This window comes from Meles meles, chromosome 1, assembly GCF_922984935.1.
Source record: "Meles meles chromosome 1, mMelMel3.1 paternal haplotype, whole genome shotgun sequence".
In the NCBI taxonomy this organism is placed as follows: Eukaryota; Metazoa; Chordata; class Mammalia; order Carnivora; family Mustelidae; genus Meles; species Meles meles.
The window spans coordinates 65,498,314-65,509,215 of NC_060066.1; the positions used below are offsets into that span (position 1 = coordinate 65,498,314).

A 10,902-nucleotide genomic window follows, 5' to 3' on the forward strand; every position below is an offset into this window, starting at 1 on the left:
CCAGGTGTCATGTTTTACAGAAGAAAACATGGTAAACTGTGTCAAATAAGGAGAAGCCAGGTGAAGTGAAAGCAGCAGACCGTGAGTTTATCTTAATAGAAAATGTCTCTAAAGATTTTAGAGTCATTTTGGTTGGAATCATGGGGAATGGAAGCCAGATGGAGAGTGTGGAGGGACAAAGGGGATGTGATAAAGCAGAAGCAGTGAACATAGAGAAAGTTTTTGATAAGTTTGTCTGTAAAAAGGAGGAAAAACCTGCTAAGATGGTTGTGGGAATAGAGTGCAGAATTGAATTTTTTTTTTTTTAAGATAGGAAAGGTTAGGACATATTTAAATCCTGATAGGATAGGTCAAACCAGAAAACGTAGGATGAGGAACTAATCAGCAGAGTAGATTTTTTTTTAGAGAGTGAGACAGGATGGAATATCAGGTACATCTGGAAATGCCTTGAAGAAAGAAATGCACCAAGGAGAAGAGGACGAGTGAAGAGGCTGGCAATTCTACTGGTCATGTTGGAAAATGAGGGTATTTCTTCTGGTGGCTTCAATTTTTTCAAGGAAAACAGAGAGTAAGGGTATTGTTGACAATGCAAGAACCAGAAAAGTAGCACTATTCTTTTTCCTGATCCTTTCTCATCGATTACCCCCATGATGTGCAGATTCTAATAATTAACTAACCACATAACCTGGTGATGGTCTGATGGGATTTCTGTGTCCTGATTTGCAAATGAACTAAACCTTGGAATAGGTTACAAATTATGCTTGACATCACACTCTAGGAATGGATTCAGTGTGTTTAACTTTCAAAAAGGTATCTTCCAAATAAATCGCGGGTTAGAAGAGAAAAGGTCTTTTATCAGAGGCATGTTCTGGTAAGTGCAGTAAGTATCAAATTGTTAAAAGAACGTGTCCTGATATTGGAGATAAAGGAAAATAAAACAATGCCTCTGGTAGCTTTAAAAATCAGCTAATTATAACAGAGATGAGTTTCATTATGGAGACCGATTTAATAAGAAGCACAGGGAAGAAATGTTTTTTGTTTTTTTTTAAGATTTTTATTTATTTATTTGACAGATAGATATCACAAGTAGGCAGAGAGACAGGCAGAGAGAGAGAGAGAGAGAGGAGGAAGCAGGCTCCCTGCTGAGCAGAGAGCCCGACGTGGGGCTCGATCCCAGGACCCTGGGATCATGACCTGAGCCGAAGGCAGAGGCTTTAACCCACTGAGCCACCCAGGTGCCCCAAGAAATGTTAACTATGGAAAATCTTTGAACTAACACAGAGGAGCCTTTTAAATTAATCTGTGAGGGTCAGCAAAAAGAAAATTCGTCTGGTTAGAAAAAAATGACAGTGAACAACAAGTAGGAAAAGGAAATGGAAGATCTGTTAAGCTCTTCTTTCGCTTCCGTTAATGAGGGCAAGATGCCAAGAGGCAAAATTTCTAGCTACAAAGACGAGAAACTGGATAATGGACGGGTAAGGGGGGAAAAAATTCTATCTATCCAACTATGCAGAGAGGGGGAAAGGGACAGACAGCGGAAAAAAATCTGGCACATATGTGCAACATAGTAACAGGGTTTTTAAAGTAATACTAAGCATCACAAAACAAGGGAAACAAGGAACAACTGTGAATAATGAAATGATTTTCCCAAACCTTATTTAATAAGAAATGGCTTCCTTTTTTAAAGCATGGAAAACACACACACACACACACACACACACACACACACACACACGCACACACACACAAACCATACTGTTCATGAGATGTAATTAACTTCACACAGGCTTTTCTGAAAGTAACTAAATGAAAACCGAGGTGTGGCTTGCACTGAATATGCATTAGGTCAAAATAACATGAGAGGAAATCAGCCATTGTAGAGAAGAAAGTCACATTTAAGACTTTGTCATGTTAGTGAGGCATTACTAGGAATATAATCTACGTATCAGTGGGAGTCTTCTACTCTTGAGATCTAAACAGGTCTAGACTTGAACTCTCATTTTGCACAGTGTGGAAATCCAAAGTCTTCCCATTCCTGGAGGTCAAATCCGTTTCTGGATCTGCTGTCTCTAACATCATGTTGACTGAGGCATAAAAATCATCTCTATCGTCAAGCCAATTTGTCCGTCCATTTGTGAGTGTTCGCTTTAAGAAGGTATGGCATAGGCAAGCCAAGGAATGTCTTTAGTGTAGAAATGCAGATAGTTTATGTTGAATCTTCAATATATGTCTTCATAGAAAATCCCTCAGGCACCTTAATTTTTCCACTGGCTGTTTTACTTCCTATTCTGCAGCACATATCACAATTTCCTCTTTCTACTCTCTGCTCTCCTCCCTCCCTTCTTTGCTTTCCTATCTTCCCCACCTCTCCCTCTCAGAAACAAAAGAAATTCCTCTATAATTCTCCTAAGAGCAATTTGACCAGACTCTTTTGTGGCTTTCATTTTGCTGCACACCACACACCACAGGGCCCCACCTTCTACCCAGTGGCTAATCAAGTCATTTCCTCAAAGGTAATTTCCTCCTCAAATGGCATACTGGTGCCAATTGTTAAGAAAATAAGCCCAATACATAAATTCCACTAGGACTTCAAAAGTGTGCCTTTGTCACAAAGGAAAACAACAAATTGCTAGAAAATCCCATGTCATATAAGGTGTAATATCCATGTAACCTGTAATTATGGAGACTAAAGGCAGTTGTGGAATAGGTAGTTCATATGAGGGAATTTTTCCACCTTAGGAAATTCTTGGTGACATTGGCAATCACATATTAGAAAGCTTTCAAAAATAAGACTTGAGAGAGGATTGTATTTCCCGGTGAGGATAATTTCCACTGGATAGCTGGAGCATACACTTTTATTAACACAGAGTCCCCCTCTGTCTGCCTCAGTAGAGATACAGGAACAAACAACAGCTGCCCAAGGCCCCGCCATACAAAGGGCTATATCAGGACCAGGATGATTGCCCATTCTATTGCTGGTCATGAGTTCTTCATGCTTTTTAATCCTGCTTACCTCAGGTTTCACAGCAATCAAGACTCCTGACACATTCCACGTCTTTCTTTCCTTACTATATGGCCTCCATGAAGGGATTTCCCTGTCATCTAGAAATTCTATATTGGATGTGCTCTTCCTTAAATCACAAGGCTTCTTGATGCTGCTCAGAATTCCTATGAATGACATTCAGAATCTATTTTTTGTATAGGACCTGATTTTTTTTTCTTTCTCCAATTTTTAAGGTTTTTTTTTGTCCTTATTTGCCTTTCTTTATTCGTATGACTGCAAATTCAATGGGTCTTTTTTTTCCTTTCCTTTTCTTTTTTTTGGTGGGTGGGGGGGAGAGGAAGGGAGGACCAAAGGGACAGGAAGAGAGAGAATCTCAAGCAGACTCCATGGCCAGCGCAGAGCCTGATGTGGGCTCAATCTCACAACCCTGAAATCATGACTTCAGCTGAAATCAAGAGTCAGGTGTGTCTGACTGAGTCACCTAGGCACCCCCAGTGAGTCATTTTAATCTGGAAACCTGTGTACCTCAGTTCTAGGAATTTTTTTGGTTTAAGGCTTTTCATACTTTCCTCTGTATTTCTTTCTGGAACTCATATCATTCAAATATTGGACCTCCTACACAGATCTTTACATTTGTTTTAATTTTCATCTATTGTACATTTCCTTTTTATCCATTTTCAGAAAGATTTTCCTGATTTAACCTTTCACCCTTCCTACTTCTTATATATTTTCAGTGTCCAAAAGCCCAGTCTTAGGCTTGGTAATTCCTTTTAATAACATTCTATTTTTGTTTTGTGAATGCAATATGATCTTGCACCTCTGTGAAGATCCTATTAAAATATCTTTTGAAGTTTCTTGATCCTCCTTGCATTTTCTATTTTATTTATTTTATTTTAAAGATTTTATTTATTTATTTGACAGAGAGAGAGCACAAGCAGGGGAGACAGCAGAGGGCTCTTGATCCCAGGATCCTGGGATCATGACCTGAGCCGAAGATAGATGCAACTGAGCCACCCATGTGCCCCTATATTTTCTGGTTTTTTTTTAATAGTTTGTTTGCTTTTTAAAAATTATTTTCTTGTTGTATTTCATATTCAGAGTTCTATTTGCATGAGCAGAATTAGTCACTGGTGGTCATCACTTAACAATAACCTGACTTTTTCATTGAAGGGCACATAAATATCAGTATTTCTCCAGGTTTTTTTTCACCACTGGCAGATTTTTCCCTGACAGTGATTCTCTATTCTCCCACCTGGTTATGTACAAGTGAAGCTGGGAGAATTTTCATATTGTTTGGATATTCCTAGATAGGGAATTTCCAGTCTTCTGTAGTTTGAGGACAGGGTACCGATTGGCTGAAGACTGGAGAAGATGTGAAAAGCTGTTTCATAAACGAATTGCCAACTGATTTTTCAGAGATCCCTAAGACTTAAAGTTACCAAGTTCTTCCAGGGTTCTGAAACATGAATCATCTTGTTGTTTTGTCTGCTTGCCCCTCATACTTTCAGTTTACCTTTTCTAGATTGCTAAGTCAACAACCACAGTCCATCCATTTCTCATCTTTCAAAAGGCTGTTGGAATTTCATCATTATTTTTCCGGGTTTATCACTTTTTAGAAAAAACTTCTTTTGCTATCTTTTCAATGGTGTTATAAAATGGACAGAAGTAACCACTTATGTCTGATAAATCTCATTAACTAGAGATATAATTTTCTCTTCAGTCCTTATAATCTGACTTCATTCCTATCATTTCAGTGAAATTACTTCCAAAATGGTCATAACCAACTATACTATATTGCTATATACATTGCGGATTGCCTTGACCTCATATTCCTTGATATTTTGGCATTTAATACAACTGGTTACTCCTTGAAATTCTCCTTTTAGGGGTTGAATAATCCCACATTCTCCTGGTTTTCTTTTACTTCCTCATCTGGTCCTCAGTCTTCCTCGTTTGCTCTTCCTCTTTTTGCCATCACCTTTAAATGTTCAAGTACAAGTTATCAGATCTGTAGTCAACAAGATGGAGACCCAGAAGAATCTGTGGTACAGTTCCAGTGTGAGTCCAGGAGAGCTGATGGTGTAAGTTCTAGTCTGAAAGCTGGTAGTCTTGAGACACAATGAAGTTTGATGTTTTAGTTTGAGTGCAAAGGTTGGAAAAGACTGATAATCCAGCTAAAGTAGGCAGAAATTCCCTCTTACTCATGGAGAGTCAGCCTTTTTGTTCTGTTTAGGCCTTCAACTAATTTGATAAAGTCCATACACATTAGGAAGGGCAGTCTCTTTACTCAGTCTACCTAATCAGATATTAATCTCATCCAAAAACACCCTCACAAAGTCAGAATAGTGTTTGATCAGATATCTGAGCATGTCATTGCCTAGTCAAATTGACATGTAAAATTAACCATCACAATTATCAAGAAATTGTTAATCAAGAAATGTCAGTCATATTAGACAGTCATAAAAGAGGTACATATTAAACTGGAACTTTGAATTTTACATCAAACATATAAATACATATTTACTTACCTTCCTTTTATAGTAGACCCAAAGCTTTTTTTTTTTTTTAAATGAATCTGGTGACTGGAGTTCCAGATAGTCTTTTTCACAAAACTATACTCATAATTCATCTACATTTTCATATACATCTACATAATTCATCTATATTTCCGAGTGTGTTTCAAGTGAGAAGAAGGTCTAAAAGCTAAAAGCAAAATTTTTCTAGGACTTAAAAGGGTTTTTTTTTCCTAATTCTTTATAATTATTTGATTTGATCTCATTTTAAAAAGCAATTTGCTTTCTGAAGTATTTAATTTAGTTTTCACAGCAGCAACATTTTTCTTTTACAACCTGTCATCTTGGGTAATAGGTAGTTGTCAAGTTGTATTAGCATGTAGTTGTTATACTATTACAATGACAAAGTTTCAAATCAAACACAATTGAGTCTAGGGAAGCATACAACTCAGCTGATGGGAGCACAGGTACAAGGATAGAATGGGGACAAGTATGGCAGTGCTGAGGGTCAGTTTGCTGTGGGAATCAGCCAGTTTGATTCACAGATTGAGGTTAGAGAGTCTGTTAATCCTGAAAGTCCCCTCAGTGGAAGCCTTAGTGAGTTGCTCCCCATATCATCAGGCTAAAAAGACATTAAACATTAACATCTGTTTGCATCAGATTTATTTGAGAGTTCCCAAAGAAAATAGGTCACCAGAAAAATAAAATAAACAAGAGGAAGAGAATCTATTCCAGAATTTTCTAGGAACTTTCTTGACTCCTTTGGTTTATTCATCAGTTCCTATTTTCATAATTGCTTTCAAATATGTAATTTAAAAATGATAATTCTTACTCAAGTCTCTCTGAGTTATTGCCTTTGGTATCTCAAGAGTAAAATCATATGCTGTTTTATTGAAATGCCTACTTTTATTATAACAACTACTTTTTTAGAACAAGTAAAATTCGGCTCTATTTCATTCAGATGATAAAATAATCAGTGCTGCACAGTGTGGACAATTCAGAAATCAGTACTTTGATGCATAATGCCATGTTAAGGCAAGTCCCATTTTTACTTTTTTTTTAAAAGATTTATTTATTTATTTATTTGACAGACAGTGATCACAAGTAGGCAGAGAGGCAGGCAGAGAGAGAGGGGGGAAGCAGGCTCCCTGCTGAGCAGAGAGCCCGATGCGGGGCTCGATCCCAGGACCCTGGGACCATGACCTGAGCCGAAGACAGAGGCTTTAACCCACTGAGCCACCCAGGCACCCCCCCCATTTTTACTTTTAGGTAGTGCTAAAACACAGCTCAACATTTTCATATGACAAGTTGATATATAAAGAAATACTATTACTTTTGCTAATTACCTTGATATATTTGTGAATCTAAGTAACAAAAGTCTTAAAAAGTTGAGCTTTGGGAAATGATAAAAGAAAAAGACTAATTTTTTATAATTTTTTTCTGAATACCTTAAAAGATAGTGCCCTGGTATACAAAGCCATCAGGGACTGTGTTAAACACTTTGGTGACCAATTCGTAACATTTATGCTAAGTGATTTGTCACATTTTCTTTTAATAGTATAGCTTATTAGAGGCAAAAATGTGTGCTATTTATGGGAGGACTCCAGAGTCAGAAGGCCTCAGTTTGAATCTCAGCTCCACATCTTCCTATCTAGCTGAACTTGGGTGATTTTTTTTAAAGATTTTATTTATTTATTTATTTATTTATTTATTTATTTATGTATTTATTTATCAGAGAGAGATAGAGAGAGAGAGAGCACTAGCAGGCAGAGAAGCAGGCTCCCCACTGAGCAAGGAGTCTGATGCAGAACTCGATCCCACAAGCCTGGGATCATGACTTGAGCCAAAGGTAGCAGCTTAAGCAACTGAGCCACCCATATGCCCCGAACTTGGGTGATTATTTAAGTCCCTAAAGTGTTAGTGTTGCCAAATGCTGGATCCTCAAAAATTCCACCAAAATAACCTGTTGAAAAGCTAAATCTGAATTTATTGCTTACCTCAGTAAGGGAGAACACTGCTTTGACCATGAAATTAGTAGCATCTTGGAAAGAAGAGAGCAAAGTTATGATATGACATTTTGGTATTTGGTTTAAGGCAAGTCTTTCAAGGCAAGGGATGGCTTTCGATTAGGATGGGATAAAGATCACAGCAGAATGCTTTAGGATTTGTGGGTATAGCAAAATGAGGGCTTTGAGGTAAAGTATGGAAAAATCAGAAAGCAAAGAATTATTTGATGCTATCTATTGAAAAGCCAAACAGTCTTATATTCATTAAAAATTGATTTTTTTCAGGAAGTTCCTGAAAGGAACATTGAAGTTATTTTTAACTTTTATCTCTCTGGACAAAAATTTCTTGCAGTAGTTAAGACGTGATAAAGACAGTGGCAGAGTGAAATCACGATAATGTGTATAGTCAAGTATGTTTGTGAGGTGGAGCAAGTAGATGGTTTTGATTCTTAGTTTCCATTTGCAAAATGGGAATAATAATAGCATATTTATGGATGATTTGCTAAGTAAGTATTAACAAACCTTCTAGAAGGAAACCGTATGAAGTGGAGGGAGAAAGGCTCAGAGTTGGTCAAATGTAGATTTACTTCTAAGTTACAACTTTGTGGTAAGTATGATTCTGTTTTGGTGATCTTTAGAGTGATACTTCTAACAGGGGCATTGTGGGAATTATATTAAATAATGAATGAGAGTCCTAAACATCGAATATGCAAGCTGACTCAATGAAAAGCAGCAGAAGTGACTTAAATTTTCAAGTGCCAATTGGAGAAATACCTTATACGCAACCTCAGGCTTCAGCCATACCCCTCCAGGCAAATTCTGCTTCCCTGTAGTATCTTCTCCCTTGGCTTTCCAGCAACCAGTAAAAGCATTTAACAACCATGGCTCTAGTTCTCCAGGTACCAAAAGAAACCATGGCTCTTGTTCTCCAGGTGCCAAAGAAACAACAGCTCATACCAACCACCTCCCCAGCCGGGCTCTCCCATGACTCAGAGTACATAGTCCCAGCAAAACTTCCCAACAATATCAACAGCCCTACTTCAACCAGATCAGCAGGAACAACCACAGTGAGAAGTGGCTTGCTGAGACACACTTCCCCTTCTCCTGGAGGTATACCAGTGCCTCACAGTAAACTTGCACAACCTATTTGTGGATCCTTGCCAGCTCCTAAAACCTGTGGTTGCCTGAAAGAGAACAGTTGGAAGGATGGCTGTTATTGACGAGCAGGGGCAAGAATGCAGAGGTCCACAGCTTCATGGATACCCCTTCACTAAACTAAAAGACAACTTTTATATGCACACTGTTCAGATAAGGCTTGGAATTTGTTTAGCATCATGCATTTTTTTTAATTAATTTATTTTTTTCAGTGTGACCGTATTCATTGTATTTGCACAACACCCAGTGCTCCATGCAATACGTACCCTCCCTATTACCCACCACCTGGTTCCCCCAACCTCCCACCCCTGCCCCTTCAAAACCCTCAGGTGGTTTTTCAGAGTCCATAGTCTCTTATGGTTTGGCTCCGCTTCCAATTTTTTTTTATAAACATATAATGCATTTTTATCCCCAGGGGTACAGGTCTGTGAATCGCCAGGTTTACACACTTCACTCACCATAGCACATACCCTCCCCAATGTCCATAACCCCCTCCCCCTCTCCCAACCCTACCTCCCCCAGCAACCCCCAGTTTGTTTTGTGAGATTAAGAGTCATTTATAGTTTGTCTCCCTCCCAATCCCATCTTGTTTCATTTATTCTTCTCCTATCCCCCTAACCCCCCATGTTGCATCTCCATGTCCTCATATCAGGGAGATCATATGATAGTTGTCTTTTTACGATTGACTTATTTCACTAAACATGATATGCTCTAGTTCCATCCACGTCGTTGCAAATGGCAAGATTTCATTTCTTTTGATGGCTGCATAGTATTCCATTGTATATATATACCACCTCTTCTTTATCCATTCATGTGTTGATGGACATCTAGGTTCTTTCCATAGTTTGGCTATTGTAGACATTGCTGCTATAAACATTCGGGTACACGTGCCCCTTCAGATCACTGCGTTTGTATCTTTAGGGTAAATACCCAGTAGTGCAATTGCTGGGTCATAATGTAGTTCTATTTTCAACATTTTGAGGAACCTCCATGCTGTTTTCCAGAGTGGTTGCACCAGCTTGCATTCCCACCAACAGTATAGGAGGGTTCCCTTTCTCCACATCCTCGCCAGCATCTGTCATTTCCTGACTTGTTAATTTTAGCCATTCTGACTGGTGTGAGGTGATATCTCATTGTGGTTTTGATTTGTATTTCCCTGATGCTGAGTGATGTGGAGCACTTTTTCATGTGTCTGTTGGCCATCTGGATGTCTTCTTTTCAGAAATGTCTGTTCATGTCCTCTGCCCATTTCTTGATTGGATTGTTTGTCCTTTGGGTGTTGAGTTTGCTAAGTTCCTTATAGATTTTGGAAACTAGCCCTTTATCTGATATGTCGTTTGCAAATATCTTCTCCCATTCTGTCAGTTGTCTTTTGGTTTTGTTAACTGTTTCCTTTGCTGTGCAAAAGCTTTTGATCTTGATGAAATCCCAATAGTTCATTTTTGCCCTTGCTTCTCTTGCCTTTGGCGATGTTCCTAGGAAGATGTTGTTGCGGCTGAGGTCGAAGAGGTTGCTGCCTGCATTCTCCTCAAGGATTTTGATGGATTCCTTTCTCACATTGAGGTCCTTCATCCATTTTGAGACTATTTTTGTGTGTGGTGTAAGGAAGTGGTCCAATTTCATTTTTCTGCATGTGGCTGTCCAATTTTCCCAGCACCATTTATTGAAGAGGCTGTCTTTTTTCCATTGGACATTTTTTCCTGCTTTGTCGAAAATTAGTTGACTATCGAGTTGAGGGTCTATTTCTGGGCTCTCTATTCTGTTCCATTGATCTATGTGTCTGTTTTTGTGCCAGTCCCATGCTGTCTTGATGATGACAGCTTTGTAATAGAGCTTGAAGTCCGGAATTGTGATGCCACCAACCTTGGCTTTCTTTTTCAAAATTCCTTTGGCTATTTGAGGTCTTTTCTGGTTCCATATAAATTTGAGGATTATTTGTTAGATTTCTTTGAAAAAAATGGATGGTATTTTGATAGGGATTGCATTTAAATGTGTAGATTGCTTTAGGTAGCATAGACATTTTCACAATATTTATTCTTCCAATCCAGGAGCATGGAACATTTTTCCACTTCTTTGTGTCTTCCTCAATTTCTTTCATGAGTACTTTATAGTTTTCTGCATATAGATTCTTAGCTTCTTTGGTTAGGTTTATTCCTAGGTATCTTATAGTTTTTGGTGCAATTGTAAATGGGATTGACTCCTTAATTTCTCTTTTTTCTGTCTT

At 38.4% G+C, this 10,902-nt stretch overlaps 1 pseudogene; it reads left to right on the plus strand.

The window, feature by feature from the left end:
• The first annotated feature begins 1,421 nt into the window (after positions 1-1,421).
• On the plus strand, positions 1,422-8,743 carry LOC123944853 (annotated as a pseudogene).
• Positions 8,744-10,902: the final 2,159 nt, after the last annotated feature.